At 43.5% G+C, this 16,600-nt stretch overlaps 1 long non-coding RNA gene across 3 annotated transcripts; it reads left to right on the top strand.

Moving 5' to 3' along the window:
- The first annotated feature begins 104 nt into the window (after positions 1 to 104).
- LOC310642296 lies at positions 105 to 16,219 on the top strand. Of its 3 annotated transcripts, XR_014492875.1 has the most exons (4): positions 105 to 314; positions 7,335 to 12,861; positions 12,949 to 13,135; positions 13,828 to 16,219. It is a non-coding gene; the product is annotated as an uncharacterized lncRNA (long non-coding RNA). The 3 variants fall into 3 exon arrangements; XR_014492874.1 differs by having other exon boundaries at positions 10,578 to 13,135; XR_014492876.1 differs by having other exon boundaries at positions 7,335 to 13,135.
- Positions 16,220 to 16,600: the final 381 nt, after the last annotated feature.

The raw sequence follows: 16,600 nt of genomic DNA, 5'->3' as shown, positions 1-16,600 counted from the left end.
GGCCAGAGGGAGGGGAGGCGGGCCGGGGTTTCGCTCGACGCCCACCAGGGGCTGAGCGAGCCTCCTTCAAGTGCGCAAACTCGGGGCGCCAGATAAAAGCCGGGCTGGCGGCTCCGGCGCTGCCTTGATGGAGCCGGGAGAACCGAGGGGAGGAAGGAGAAGGAGGGGGAAGTAGTTTAAGGGCGGGCTGGAGTAGCTGGCTTCCCCGCAGCGGGGCTTCCCGGGACCCCCGTCGGAAGAGAAGGAAGCAGCGGGAGAGGCTTTGCTGGCTGCCCGGCGGGACGCAGAGGCGGCGGCTTGTAATGGGGCGCCGGGTACGCTGAGGGGGTGAAAGAAGGGCGGGAGATTAAATGTCTTGTGAGTGTATGGATTTTTCCCCTCACCCCCCCCTCCCGTTGTCTGGTCCCGCTGTGGCGATTTTTATTTTCGTTTTTTTTCTCCCGTCTGGCGGCGGGTGGGGGGGGGTCGGCGTCTTTCGCAGCACGAAATGGCGGCGGCTGACGAGCGTCTTGTGTGGCGTTTTTCACTTTCTCCCTCCTGCCCTTCCCGCCTCTTTTTTTTCCTCCCCTCTCCTCCCTCCCGCCGGGCCGTTTTCTCCGCAGCGAACCGCGGCGAGCACCCTCAGTCGGAGGGGAGGGGTCGGAGGGAGGCGGAGCCTGGGGGGGAGCGGGAGCCAACCAGCTGTCGGGCACGCCCCGGAGAGGCGCGTCCCGATTGGCAGACGCTGACATCATCCTGCAGCAGGGGCAGACGCCTCCGCTGGGTAGGGCTGAGGTAGGGGGACGGTCGGGGGGTGGCGGCGGCGGCCGCTGGTGCAAAGGGAGAAAACGGCCGCCATGACACCCAAGGAGGGGAAGCGGAGCGAGGAGGAGGAACTTGGGTCGGCCGCGGGCGGTTCTGATTTCCCCGCTGCTGTTCCCTTCACGGGGGGGGGGAAGAGACCGAAATGTGGGGGGGGGAAGGAGAGGAGAAGGCGGCGCGGTTGTTTTCGAGCGGTTTAGCCGTAACTGCGTCAATTCAAGATGGCGCGACGACTCCCTGGAGAGGCGAGGGCGCTGCACGTCGGCCGGAGGTCACGTGACCAGGCGGTGGCAGTCTTCCCACGGCTTGGCTGCGCCCCACCTCGCTCCGGAAAAGGCGGCGGCGGCGGCCTTGGCTGGGCTGGCCGGCTTTCTTTCGAGACGGTGGAGCGACGGAGGCTTTCCCGTCCCCCCGGTTTCCCGCGCGGCCGTGCCGGGCAACCTCGGCTGCGCGTCGAGGAAACGGCCGTCCCTTTCCCCCCCGCCCCTCTCAGGGAAGGTTCTGGTGCTTTTTGCGCGGCGGGAGGAGCGCGCGCCCTCGTGACAGCCCGCCCGGGTGGAAGGGAGTTCCCGGCTGGAGAGAAGCCTCGGCCCGGGTGTGTTTGGGGGGGGTGGGTGCAGAAGCCCGCATTGGCTGTTGGAAAGGCCTTAGGAGCAGTCAGTTCGGTTTGCGTTGGGGGGAAAAAAAGAGGCCTTTGCAAAGAAGAAGCAGGCCAAAGATGTGTCTCTCCCCCCCCCCCCTTTTTTTTTTTAAAAAAAAAAATCCTTAATGCTGGGAATTGCATTCTCCCGATCCTCTTGCCGGCTGTTCTAGCTTTAGGAAAACGGGGATGGGGGGGGAACCGTCCTGTCTCCTTCCCGTTTTTAATGGATTCGTTGCACCGAAAGACAAGCCGCGCCGCAGCTTGGGGAACTTGGAAGCAGGAAAGGCGGTAGCTTTCTCCCCCCCCCCCCCCTCCCATCTAAATCCTAAGTATAGCGTGCAAAAAAAGGCCTCGGGTGGATTTGCAAGGAGACCAAAAGTCGCTCTTGGCCGCAGGCAAATTCCTTGCAGTTGAACGCTGCGTTGCGTGGAATAGGGTGGAGAAGTGGTTTTCTTCTTTTTTTTTTTTTAAAAAAAATCGTGTTTCGTCGGTTTGCTTTTCCGCCTTGCCTGTTTACAGACAGAAGTCTTCGGTTCTTTTAACTTGTTTTTATTTTTTTTTAAGGAATCTTTGGTGCTCTTAAAAAGTAGCAAGGCTTTTGGTAATACCGGAAGTAGCTGGTGTGTGTTGCATTTGACGGTTGGAGTACAATGCTCGTTTTAGCAGACTTTGAAGGAAAGATGAGCCGTAACTGCAGGAACGTTTTATCATTTTGGTGAACTAATTAAGTGGTATATAAAACATTAAAAAAATATCAAGCAAATGGAAATATAGGATACACATTATGACCAAGACTAGAGCTGGTTACTTAAAATTCTGTTAGTCTCCATCTTGTTCTTAGCTTTAATTATTGGTGATACATAAACGACAAACTATGAAGAGTTTTGGAATGGCCATTTGTTAACTGGACTTTCATTCCACTCTATTATGGTATATGGAAAATGCATGGTTGAGCTGCCTTAAACTAAACCTTGCAAATAAGTTTCTTGTCAATTTTTGATTGTTTTGATCTGTAAACTATGTTAACAATTAAACCTATAAAATTTGCATAGTTTGATATTGGGCAAGATTTGATCACCAGCCATAATACTACTGTTGCTTTTATTAATATACTCTGATGTATCCTAATGGCTAATCAATAAAATATTTATATTGCATTGACTTTCCATAAAGCTGTTGTGTTTGTGGAAAATTAATAATCTTTAATGGAAAAAATAGTCAATAGAACCTGGTCAGCCAAGAGAGAAGAACAATCTAGTTAAATCATTTTTCACCGTTGTACCCCAAAATACACAACAGCTTGAGCTGACCTGTTGCAATTTGTAAAAATATACAGTAAATCTGTTTTGTTCTATGATCTCTTCAGTAACAATGACAGTGACAGTTTCCTGTGTGAGTTAAACTACAAAATGTAGTTCATGGACTCGTTGAGTACAGCATCAAAACTAACTAGATCTAAGCTTGCTATGTGATTGTGTTAAAGCAGTTATCCTTAAAAGGTTCTTGAAATCAGTCTTAGTCCCGTGAAGATTTAAAGCGAAAAGCTACCTACCTACCTGTTTGTTTTGGTGTAGGAGAGCTTTTTGGTCTGATAGTTAGATACAGGATAGATACATATAATGCCATTGTTAATTCTTAGGAATCTCTAGTAGAGTTTCTGAAGTGCACTTGTTCCGTGTAGGTGGTAAGGACTACTTTTAGGAATAGCAGTCTTGTGTATTGCTAAAACTAACTTTTTATGTATACCTAATTGCCCAGTTTGGTTTTTACCTGCTATGGCCCAATTCTGCAGTATTATCGGTACAGTTCGTTCTCAACTTGCAACCATTCTTTTAGCGACCGCTCAGAGTTACACGTCCACTGGAAAAAGGTGACTTACTACAGACGCTGTTCACACAACCCACTGCAGCCTCCCCAAAATTTGGATGCTTGGCAGCTGGTTTTGTTTTTACGACGGTTGCAGGCCAACTTCACTTAACAGAGCCCTGTCGCTCACTTAACAACTACAGCGATTCGTTGAACAACTGGCAAGAAAAAAAGGTCATAAAATGGGGCAAAACTCACTTAGCATCTGTCTCGCTTGGCCACGGAAATTTGTAGCTCAATTGTGGTTGTAAGCCAAGGACTACCTTTACAATGGGCAATGTTATGCTTCCAGAAGTGGTGTCGTGGTTTTTTTGTTAGGTTTTTTTGTTGAGGTGTGCCCAGCCAGGGGAGATCCTGGCCCCTTCATAACACCTTTGCAGTAGCTGCCTATCTTGCCCCCATCCCTGCCCTTTTGGCTGGCCTGCATGCAGCTGTCCCCTACCTCTATGAGTGGCTATTGATTGGGGAAGCAAGATGATGGTAAAGGTCAGTTGGGGGGGAGCAGCAGGATACAGCAGGGATAGGCAGTGGTACAAGTAGTCCTTGACTTACGACGGTGCTTTTAGTGACCATTCAAAGTTGACAACGGCACTGAAAAAGGTGACTTATGACTGTTTTTCGCTGTTAACGGCAGGTGCAGCATCCCCACGGCCACGTGATCAAAATTCAGATGATTGGCAGCCGACTCATACTTAGGATGTTTGCGGTGTCCCCAGGGTCACTTTTTGCGACGTGACAGGCAAGGTCAATGGGGAAGCCAGCTTCTCTTAACAACCGTGCCGGTGACTTAAGAGCTGCAGCGCTTCACTTAACGAACTGTCTTGCTTAGCAGCAGACATTTTGGACTGAATTGTGGTTGTATGTTGAGGATTACCGGTAATGGAGTTCAGGGCAGCTGAAAGGGCAGAGATGGGTAGATAAAGGAAGGGGGCAGCTGAAGCAGAGGTGAGTGGAGCAGGGCAGGAGAAATACGCGGTCCTCGCTTAACGACTTACAAGCAGGACTAACGTCACGAAGTTGTGCAATCGGGTTTTTCCAAACAATCGCTTCCCCTGGCAATGGAGATTCTGCTCCCAGCTAGGATCTTTAAGCAAGGACTGTTGGCTATAGTTAGGCCTTGCCTGCATTGTCAAGTGCAATAGTACAATAATAACTTTACTAATACGTTTGACCCTGTAGTAGTCATCTCTTCAGCTTACATGTGTTTCTAATAGAGTTACTAGTGCAGTTTTATAGCCAGCTTATTAAAAAGTCTGGTAAAGTTCAGTTTGTTTCTTACACATACTTGTATTTTATGTAGACCCTGGCAATAGTATGATTTGGAGGCCTGCTTATTTTCAGGTGCAGCTGAGCCACCCAAGAAGTTTATATGGAGATTCTTACCAGATGTTCCTCATCCCTAGCAGTTGGGTGAAATGTCTAGTAGAACTCTTCAGAAACGCTGTGTTGACTTTAAAATGCCGATTCTGTGGCTCTGGTAAAATCAATAAAAAGCCTAGTGCCTCCTTGAAAGCTAACAAAAAAGGAGTATTGTGTAAATTTTGCAGGTCGCAGTCCATTCCACGAGAACTTTGGAATATAGGCTAGAAGAAAATGGTATAAATACAGAGGCCCAAACCTGGTTGTTGGGAGTAGGCCAAGAGGTAAATATGGAGAGGAGAGGCAGAATTAACCTGATGAAATTAATTATTAAGGAAGCCATCATTGAGTGTGCTACATACCTGTGTGAAACGCTGGCTAAAACATTTAGGCTTAGTTCCATAAGGTGCAGAATTAACTGTTTACGATTCTCAAAAGATATATAACCATAATTCACTTGTTAGACTTTTGGTTTAAACCCGTTTTGCGTGTATAATGACATTAGTGACTTTGGAGGGAAGGAATAACGTGCAGCACAGTTAAGGATATTTCAAGGGTATTTCCACAATTTCTGCAGGGTCTCAGACATAGGGCTCTGAATGACACCCAACTCATTTGGGGTTCACAACGCTTCTGCTTCAGAGGATTTACTTTCAGTTGAACCGTCCTGGGAACTTATTTATTAATTTAATTTAATTTGTATACCGCCCTTCTCCCAAAGGACTCAGGGCGGTGAACAGGGCAATAAATACTAAAATACAACTGCATGATTAAGCAGAACATTTTCATTCCAGAATCAGTAAAATTCTTCATAATCTCTCCAAAGGAAATCACAGTACCTTCCTATAGTCATGGCTCCGAGTTAGCTTGATTGTTGGAACAGCCAACAAACAGGTCGCTGTGCATGATTGTCTTCTGGCTTAAAACTGGTGATAAGAAAAAAAAGTGTGTGTGTGTTGAATGAACTCTTATTTATCAGATGCTGTGAATACTTCTGGACTATTTATAACGTGGGACTAAAACAGGTTCCAGGGATTCTGCCTTAACAGTAGTTTAAAACAATGGAGGGACCTAGAATATTCTCTACCTTGAGAAAAATGGTGGAAAAATGTCCAGCTTTCGCTCTTTCTAGAAATGGACTCTACAGTTGCAGATGAGACTCATCCCTTGTAGGGATCCATACTTTGGGGGAAATTGAAAATTGGTGAATTACAAAGTAATTGGAAAAAGTGTTTGCTTTATAGTCTGGAGCTTTGACAAGAACAGTGGTTCTCAAAACTGGTGCACTGCAGCTCCTTACATTCACTTGGAGCAGCTGTTGGGCAGGAAAAAAAACAGGATCAGATGATTCACTGAAGCTTTCACGTGATACATACAACCAGCAACATCGGCCTAGAATTTGGAAAGCTACAGCGCTGAGCAGAGAGCTGCGATCACACACAAGCAACTGCAGAAGAAATGTGTGAATAGAAAACACTGCAATATTTATAAAAGGCATTTCATTGGGCTACAGAATCATTCATCCCTAGTCTACTACTGGTAGCATTCAGATTTATGCTGAAAAGCATTCTTGGACCAGTTTTAAAATGGAGGGGGGGAGAGAGAGAGGATCCCGGAAAACGGTATTAAAACAAAACGCATCCAGAAACGTAGTTCAAGTTGTCTAAAAGTTCTCTTTAAAAAAAAATAATAATTGGCGACGTATCTCGGCATTCTCATTTGACAGATGTGAAGATTTGATTGATCAGTATTACATGCATAATTCTGGGTATTTATTCTTTCCAAATGTTGGCTATTGGTCAAAGAAGACATGCAGCAGCCTTATCTAAATTCATGGTAGTTCTGTGGATTTACTGAAACCCAAGGAGGTCATGTACGAGCTTCTGAATCCTATCCCCATCAGGAAGGCTACAAAGCCAGTGTTTTAACCCTAAGCCTCAGTACGCCCTTTTCACTTTTACAAATTAGGGGAAGGAGCATATACTCCGGCTTCAAGTCTGAGTTTAAACTGAGCCTGAATTCTATGAATTTTCCAAGGACATACCTTGAGAAGCTAGCGCAGCTAACGCATCATTGGCATTATAATATTGTACCGGCCATTATTGCATGCCTGTGTATGCGTGTTTCTATCAGAATTGGTTAAGTGTAATGCCATAAACGTATTAAAAACTGCCGCATGGAATGGCACGATGAAGGATGATATTTTTAGGGTGCTCTCTGAGCTTGGTGGCTTTCTTGCAGACGTTTCATGACCCAACTAGGTAACCTCTTCAGTGCGCTTAGCTTTTTGCACTAGCTTGAGCAGAAATAATGGATGCCTGATGCTGTAGTTGCTATTTATTCCCAGTTGCTGGTAAATTGGGCAGGACTTCCTGGTTGCATAAAGAATCCAAAATTTGCAAGTCATACATAACCTTCCCATCTGTGGTTTTTTTTTTTTTTTTAGAAAAACTCGTTTTTAATTTAACCTTAGTGGGAGTGGCATTATTATGGTTTTTCTAGTTTTGCTTCTATTGGCAGTTGTTGTGGATTCAGAGTTTGACATGCTTCACGTGACAAGTGATGTTTGACAGAGAATGTTGTGCCTGGAACTAGTAAACTGGGAAAAGAGACAGATTAGTTTTGCCACTTTCAGAACAGCCCCGGTTCCTGCTCTTCATTATAGAGGCTCCAAGTGCATGCAGAGGGACGGAATACTACTCATTCTGCTTTGCCCTGGTACAACTTGAAGGAAAAATTAATTTTGCAGCCAGTTTGCAGCTATATAAAATATTTGCTCGTTTTCCCATGGTGCATCAGTTTTTTTTTCCATTCCCCCCCCCCCCCGCCCCAATTTTCCTAAAGAGCTGGGAAGCTCTCGGCTTTTTTCCCTGGATATAATTCAGATGCTTCTCTCTTGACTGTCACTTTGTTGTTGTTCTGTATGATTTTTTCCTTCAGTCTTAGACATAGGTCATCCTAGATAAGGAGAGGGAGGTGTGACACGACAGCTCAACCTGAAGCAGCCATGGTTCTGATAGCTTGTCTTGAACGTATCACTTACTGTAATTACATAAGACAAATGACATTTTATTTTCACCCCCTGGGCATCATGTTTCAGACACATCTGTTTTAGAAGTGTATTTTGTCATGCAAATGAAGGCTTTCGATTTGGTTTTCTGTTTCTAATAAAGCATTTCCCAGTCCCTGTACTATATGAGGCCCCCTATCTATAAGTAGACTTTGACTTAAGAACACAAGTGATCCCCAAAGTTTCATTGCTAAACAAGGCAGTTTTAAGTGAATTGTCATGCCCCATTATGCAACCATTCCCCACCCCATGGTCGCTAGGAGAATCATTACTGTTAAGTGATAAACATGCTGGCATTGTGCAAATCTGGCTTCCTCCATTGACTTCTTCACTGGTCAGAAGGTTGCAGGTGACAGCCCCAGGATCCCAGGAGGTTGCAATTATCAGAAATACATCCGGGTGAAGTTGGATCCCCTGATTGTAGGGAGGCTGCAGGGGTGGCAAATGAGAGAACTGGTCATAAATCACTTTTTTTCAGTGCTATTCTAACTTTGAAGTGTCATTAAAGGAATGGTTGTAAGTCAGGACTACTTGCAGTTCTCAATAAGCTTCCGAGTAACCCTTGAAACCGGGGAACAGCAACATGGGGCAGGCAGGATTCGTGCCTGATCCTCACCTGTAGGGCCTCTTTGTTTTTTTGTTTTTTGTTTAAATTAAATGCCAGTCTTACATTGTGAGATGCATTCCAAAGACTAGTAAGATTTCAAAGGAAAATGAGATAGGATGACTCCTTAGGACAGGGGTAGGCAACCTTGGCTCTTTTTATGACTCGTGGACTTCCAACGGCTCAGGAATTCTGGGAGTTGAAGTCTACGACTCCTAAAAGAGCCAAGATTGCCTACCCCTGCCTTAGGATTTCAGCCATTGAATGTGTTACGTCTGATCAGCCTTCTGCTTAAGTTCTGTGGGAAGTCATTAATTCCTCAATAGTTAGGGAACTGTCGCTTTTAATTCACAGGATATTCCAAGCTGTAGATCCAGATTGATGTATTTTTGAGGCACGGTCGGCCTCGATAAGGTTGCTAGACTGTTAGCGATTAAGATTAAAATAGAGGCGGTTCGTGGCTTAGCAGTTAAGGCGCTGGGTTTGTCAGCTGGAAAGCCCCAGCAGCCCAGGTTCGCTCCTTGCAACCTAGCAGTTCAAAATCATGCCAGTGCAAGTGGATTAATTAAGTACCATTTTGGTGGGAAGGTAACAACGCTGTGCCACGTGCCAGTTATGTGACCACAGAAATGTCTTCACACAAAATGGCCTTGAAATGGAGATGAGCAACCCCCCCTCCCTAAAGTTGGCAACGACTACTGGAGTAAAATCCACAGGGAGTCCTTTACCTTTTTCTAGATTAAAATGGGACAAGAAGAAATGGTTAGATTTGAGACGTTTGGTACACGGGAGTAGAGAAAGTTTTTCTCCTTGCTAAATCCAGTTGATCATCCCCAGCAAAAAAGAAAAGGGGGGGGAAGTAACACCGTGACTTAAGCGGTAGAAGTATCTCCATAGTGACCAAGTCTGACAACAAACAAGCAAGGTTTCAGATGGGGAAGCCAGAGCAGCTGGGTTTTTAAATAGTCCTTGCAAGTGAAGACTGCAAGTATGTGATACTAACAGCAAGACTATATCCTGCTAACTTCCTATCTTGCTTAGATTCTGCACAAGTGTGCAACAAGCTGTTACAAGAATGGCTGTTGTCAAGCTGTAATTGGGAAATTCTTCCTGTTTCGTGTAACAGATTCTGGCCAGAGAGAAACATGTCTTTGGTACCAACCTTTTACTCACTGTTACCCTTGCGTCCCCTGGGGAAGACAAAACGAGCTGTGTTAGATTTTTATTTTTTTTTATTTTTGCCAGCAAGTTGGGGCCTAAAAGCAGAGCGGTTTATGCTCAAAGCAGTTTCGCAAGGATGTATATTTGTATGACCTTAAACACAAATTGCTCTAAAGTAAATGAGCCAGTCAGAGTCCAGACTTACATAAATGGTAATGAAAGCCACAAAGGAAATAACTCAAAAATTATGCTTTTTTGTGTGTGAAATAAGTTAATTAAAAGTTCCTGTTTTCATGAAAGCAAATTACAGGTAGTCCTTGATTTAAAAACTTCATTTGGTCACTTTTGGAAGTTACAATGGGACTGAAAAAAGTGACTTAGGACCGGTTCTTGTACTTATGACTGTTGCCACCGACGGAGGAAATCAGGTTTGCTTAACGGCCACACAATTTACTTAACTGCAGTGATTTACTGAACAGGTCATAAAATAAGGCACAACTCACTTAAGAACTAACTCGCTCAGCAGTGGAAATGTTGGGCTGATTGTCATCATAAGACAAGGACTTCCCTGTAGGTTTTGAAAGTTGCATGTTCTGGTATTGGCTTATGTTCCATTGGCATAATACCCTTTATAGGCAGTCCTCGACTTACAACAGTTCATTTAGTGACTGTTCAAAGTTACAAAGACCCTGAAAAATAGGACTTATGTCCTTTTTTCCATTTAACGACCGTTGCAGCAACCCTACAGTCACGTGATCAAAATTTGGACACTTGGCAACTGGCTCGTATTTATGACGGTTGCATTGTCTCCTTTTGTAACCTGACAAAGTCAATCGGGAAGCCAGATTTCCCTTAACGACCGTATTACTAACTTAACTGCAATGATTCATTTAACAACTGTTGTGTCGTAACATGGGGAAAACTCACTTCAAAAATGTCTCACCAACAAGACGTTTTGGGCTCAGTTGTGGCCGTAAGTCGAGGACTACCTGCTTCTGCCACATGTCTTGGAGAAGAAGCTGCAGCCTCTGTCGATGATTTAAGGTCAGTCACATCGTCTCCCGCTTTTACAGGCTCTCAGGCAGCCGCCCAAGAAAGAGTTCACACTCAAGGGGCCCATGCTGAATTTGAGTGGCTCGGTGCCAGACCTAGAGGTCCACTCAGGAGAGATGAAATTCATTATTCTCCTCTTAGCCCTGAACAAACTCTGCATGAGAAGGCCGTGCGAAGTTATTTTGATCAAATTGAGGCATTTGAACAGGAGCTGCACCAGGCAAAAGCATATGCATCATTGATTAAGCAGCATAAGAGGGACTCTGCTGTCAAATCCCAGATTCTGCCATATTGCCTTCTTCCAAGCCAAAGCCACTCCCACAAGTGGGTGTTGTGTCAGACGAAGGGGAACAGAAAGCACCTGCGTCACAGTCCCATGATCTTGTGCAGGATCAAATGACATACAAGGCTACAGTGATGCCTGAATCTAACGTTATAACACCATCTGCTGGTGAATCTGTTTTACAAGATAGAAATGAATTACTATATGCACTACAGGGGCAAATACAGAGAGTGCAGTACGCATTTTCACAGATGTCTCTTCGTCAAGCATTGCTTCAAGCTGCAACACCTCTTCGAGACGTATCTGTAGAAAAGCCAACCCATTCATCTGGAGCTCCAGCCCCTGATGGTGCTAGAATTCCTATTAATACTGCTACTATCCAGGTTCCTGTCCCAGATGGAGCACAGGAGCCTTCAGCCCAAGTGCAGCCTCCACTGAGTTCTCAAATACAAAGGCCAGTGCTAACTGCATGCCAACTTAACGTAGCAGCTCAAGCGCCAGCGCCTCCCACTGGCCAGGGTGGAATTGTGGCTCAAGTGCAGCCACAGCCAGCACCGGTACCAGCGGCAGTTCCAATGCATCTTCCACAAGCCTTGGCACAGGCGCCACCGATGCCTCCTGCAGGTCAAGTCTGGATTGCACAACCTGCACAGCCAGTACCTCAAATGCATGTTCCTCAACAGGCATCTTCTATTGTGCCACTGGTTGTCGACTCGAAATTGAAGCGGTCAGGACAAAATTACAGGGCATGGGTCAGTGAAGTTGAACTTTTGCTCCACAGAGAAGGTACCCATTGCATCGTATTTAATCCTAACCAGCCATGGACTCCTGATATATGGGACTTGAATAATAAAGCCTGCACAACATTATTGATGTCAATGGACACTGAATTGCAGCTTACGTTTTCACAAGATGCAACTGCTCAACAAATTTGGACTCGATTAGAAGCATGTTATTGGCCTACGTCAATTGAGTCTACATATTTGCTTTTGTCTGAGTTCCATGGTTCTAGATTAAAACCTGGTGAACATATTGGGGAACACTTAACTAAAATGAAAGGAATAAGAAAAGAACTGGGTGAAAAAGGCTATCCTATTGATGACTTTCAAATGATCAGCATTATTATTAACTCATTGAACTATGAATGTAAAGATGCTATTACCAAGATTAATCAAGTGCCCATTGCTCAACGCACAGTGGATCATGTATGCAGAATTTTAACTGAAGAGGCACTTATGCAAGCCACATTTGAGAGGACCACCTGCATCAAGAGCTTGGAGTACTTGGCGTAGTGTAATAAATCAGACCCCTTATTTCATGTTATATGGACACAAGCCTGATCTCTCGCATATCCATATTTTTGGTTCATACGCTATGGTGAATATTCCTTTAGCTCAAAGAAAGAAAGGAGGTCCTGCAGCAAAAAGGATGAGATTTATGGGTATTGATGATAATTCAAAACGTAGCAAATACATAAACTCTTCTCATGTAATAGTGATTTCACAATCCGCTACTTTCGAGGAAGATGCTGACTGGTCCATGATTCATTCTAACGACCCTGGAGTTTATTTTCCTAGAGATGATGCTGCTAATGCCACACAGCCTGATGATCAAGATTCACAGGCGAATGTTCCTTCCACAAGTTCTTCTCAACCTACTGTTCCGTCTTCGCAAGCTGCTGATGCTGCTGCTGGCGACGATGATGAAGACGAGGACGAAATGGAAGAAGAATGAACAGTTGTTCCGAGACATTCCAAGAGGACCACAAAGGGGATCCCTCCAAAACGGTATTCGTGGCACGTAGCGAATACACCTTTACCTTTGATTTCTAATGTTACGCTTCCGCCTGATAAGTTCACACAAATCAAACATCTTCCTGAATCTGAGCAAGATAAATGGTATGAGGCAATGCAGGCTAAAATGGACAGTAAAGAAACTTAAAGTGTTTACGCCTGCAAGCCCTCCAGCAAACAAACTTATTGGCACTCGATGGGTCTACAGAATTAAAAAGAAGCCAAATGGTGAGTCGTTGTATAAGGCCAGACTTGTAGCGCAGTGTTTCTCTCAACGTTATCCTGAGGACTATACAAATATTTATTCACCCACAGTGCGGACTGAGAGTGTGAAAATCGCCTTAGCCACTGCAAATATCCTTGGTTTAGAGGTTTTCCAGTTCAATGTTGAAACGGCTTATCTACATGTTGACCTAGATGAAGAAACTATGTGAAAGGTCCTCCAGGTTTCCGACAAGTCCGAAACAGACGAATGCGTGTTTACTAAAAGATCTGATACTAGGTATGAGATAGTTCTTGTTTATGTTGATATTGTTTATATTGGTCCAAATAAGCAGATGAGTGAGAGTTTTGCTTAAGCTTTACAAAAGTTTTTCACATTAAAATCTTTAGGATATATTACTTATTTGGGTGTTCAAGTTGTCAAAACTCAGAAGGGGTTTAGTCTCACACAAGAAGATAAAATTGAACAACTATTGTATCACTGCAACATGAAGGATGCTAAGACAGTGAGTATACCCATGCAAACCAATTTTTACAACTTGGCACATGAACCAAGTCCTGAGTTCGAAGATGAAACACTATCGCTCAGTCATTGGGTCACTGCTGTATATTAGTAGTTGGACTAGATCCGACATTGCACTTAGTGTTAATCTCCTATCAGGACATGTAGGCAAGGCAAAACAGTTTCATTGGACATGTGTTAAAGAATTATTGAGATACCTAAAACACACTAAAAACATGAATTTATTGTTAGAACCGACACTGACTATGCAGAGTTATGTTATGCAGATTCTGATTGGGTGAGCGATAAGAAATCACGTAAAAGTACTTCAGGTTATATAATGTTTTTAAATGGATGTCCTGTGTACTGGCATGTGCGTAAACAGAATTTTGTTTCTTGTTCATCTACTGAAGCTGAATATGCTTGTGTGTCAGATCCATGTAATTCTCTAACGTGGTTTGATGCTTTAGTCACAGGTATCTGGGCACAGCCGATTCGACCGATCACTGTGATGGAAGACAATGAATCTGTGGTTTGCATATCTGAAACACGATTTACAGGTTCTAGGTCTAGACACATTGACATCCGCTATCAAAATATAAGACAAGTAGTCAAACAAGGTTTTGTAAAATTGCAGTATGTGCCTACACATGATCAGATTGCTGATATGCTGAACAAGCCACTTCCTGCAGCCCAGCATGAATATCTGCATAAGAAATTGTGTCTTATTTGAGTTCTGCTTTACTGACAAAAGAAGGGGATGTCACTGCATTTTTTCTGTTTTGTCAGCTCAGCACGTCTCACTCTGTTTTTCTGCCAGCTATATTGTACTCTTATTGTAACCAAGGTGATTGTCACATGTCCAGCCACGTTTTGGTTTCATGTCTGGATCTACTATGATGTACGCATGTCCAGACACAAAGTTTACTTTTTTCTTTTCTTTGTGCTGTCTGGTGAGATAGACATGTAGTCATGATTCTTTCTTTGCTTTTATAAGTTTCTTGTAATTAAAAGTTTTATAGTAGAATATATGCTTCGGGTTTTCTTTATTTTTTACCTGATGTTCATCATGCATCAAATGAACCATGGTTCATCGCCCTCTGATAGGGAGTTTTTGATTTACTCCCTGACAATTATTTTCCTTCCTATAAAGCACAAAACAAATGGCTATAGTGCTAGTTAATGTCAACATCTGGACTTTGAGGCTCCCAGCCTACTGACATCATTGTCAAGTGGTGGAAAGGCTATTTCACTTATCCGTGAAGATGTCTAAATTCCTACCCGATTACTTAATTCTTTGGCTTCATCTTAATCCAGACAGTGGCTCATGTTCAGCACATACTATTCTGCTAGGCTTTCCTGGTTTACGTCATCGTTGATTTGGAAAGCTGGAATATACGTTGTAAAAATTCGGTTTTAAAACATTGGATGGGAAAGTAGCTACTTTGGAGCTGAAAATCTGAAAAGTGGCAGGCAGCCCTACATGTTTCAAAACATTTGATGGGAAAGTAGCTACTTTGGAGCTGAAAATCTGAAAAGTGGAAGGCAGCCCTACATGTAAGCTTGTATTACCGCAGTCTCGGAGGGAGTTGCCAGTCATTCTGCTGCTTTGATCTTCTGTTGTTTTGCCACCTCTCTGTAGGCAGTGAGACCTTGCTGCTTTCCTGTCCGTTCCTCCAGATCAATTTCCTTCAGTGTAAGGTAGAATTCCCGCCTCCTCACGGGAACTGGAACCAGAAATAGAGAAACGGAAGCCCCAAACTGTCTCTTCAGATGGAGTTCAGTGTAAATCTCCGTTTGTGGTTCACTTAACCGGCTTCAGAGGTATTCCTCAGTTTACGAACCGTTGTAAGTTGAGAGCTACCTGTATATGGTTATTAAAATCCTGGAATGAATTATATTCTTAAAAGTTATATTCTAAAAAAAAAGTCTCTGAATTGAACTTGTGGCCATGTCATTTTCTTGGAAGCGAGATTTAAGTGGCTTGCCATAACCTTCGTCTTGATTTTTTTTCTTAATTATTGTATCTGACCCGCATTTGCGCTATTCTGTGGAAGTGTCCACCCTCTGAATAGTAACCAGCCCCATCCCTGCTTAACTCCTGAGAGTTACTAAATTGGCTAGATGCTACCGCTACTAAGGACAGGCACATACTCCTAGGCATTTGTCATTTCTTAATCTGCTGCTTCAGAACAAATAGGTTTTTGGGGTTATATATTTATTTATTTATTTATTTGTTTGTTTGTTTTTATAAACCGCCCTTCTCCCGAGGGACTCGGGGCGGTGTACAGAATAAGGTAGGTATACAGGTTGAACAATAGTGAAAAAACAATAGTAAAAACAAATCTGCATTCTTTTTTTTACCTTTTCTGGTAAGGGGGGCCCCTGACATTTCTTTGGAATATAGAATATACAGTATTGTCATTGTGTATCTCACAAGGAAACTAAGTGCTGTCCATAGTGCACATTGCACACAAGTAAAAACATACATTATACGTATACATCCTACATGGTGACTGATGCTAGGATTGTTTATGCTAAATATTGGAAGGAAAAGGGGATGCTGACTATTTTAAAATTGACTGAACTGGGAGAGATGGTAACATTAACAGCATTGATTAGACACAATGGATTAGATAAATTTATAAGATATTTGTAGAGCTGTAATGCAAGGGGGAAGGATGTAACAAGATACATTTTTCAGCATTCAACTAGGGTGGACATTTCTATGTTTAATGTTAATGTTATAAGCAGGCTTTTATTACTGTTTGTGTTTTGGATTTTTTGTTTGTAGTTGATTTTTTTCCTTTCTATTTTGTATTTTAACTGGAGATAAAAATAAAATTTCTTTAAAAAATGTGAGTGATTTGGCATCGTATCTGTTAAAACACAGAAATGGAGCCACTAACATTCTCTGCTTCCTTCAAAACACAAGAAACTTGTCCTTTGGAACTGGGTTTCCTCACTGTTAATTAAATACAGGCTTGCTTGGACTAAATAAATGAAGACGTGTGTTCTCCCTTTGTGTGCAATAAAACCGATTAAAAGTGTGTGTATGTATACTTGGCTATTCATTAAAGAGAGCTTTTGAGACAGGTTACACAAGCTCTCGAGATAGCCTGCCACCAAAACAGCTGACAGGAATACCTATTGTTCTGCTTTGCTTTTCTGCCATCTAATCTGATTTCTCAAAGGCCGTGTGGAAAATGTAATAATTGAAAAGGCATTTTGGCACTTCCTGAA

Source organism: Vipera ursinii (genome assembly GCF_947247035.1).
Source record: "Vipera ursinii genome assembly, chromosome: 6".
Lineage (NCBI taxonomy): Eukaryota > Metazoa > Chordata > Lepidosauria > Squamata > Viperidae > Vipera > Vipera ursinii.
This window is presented reverse-complemented; position numbering and strand designations above follow the sequence as displayed.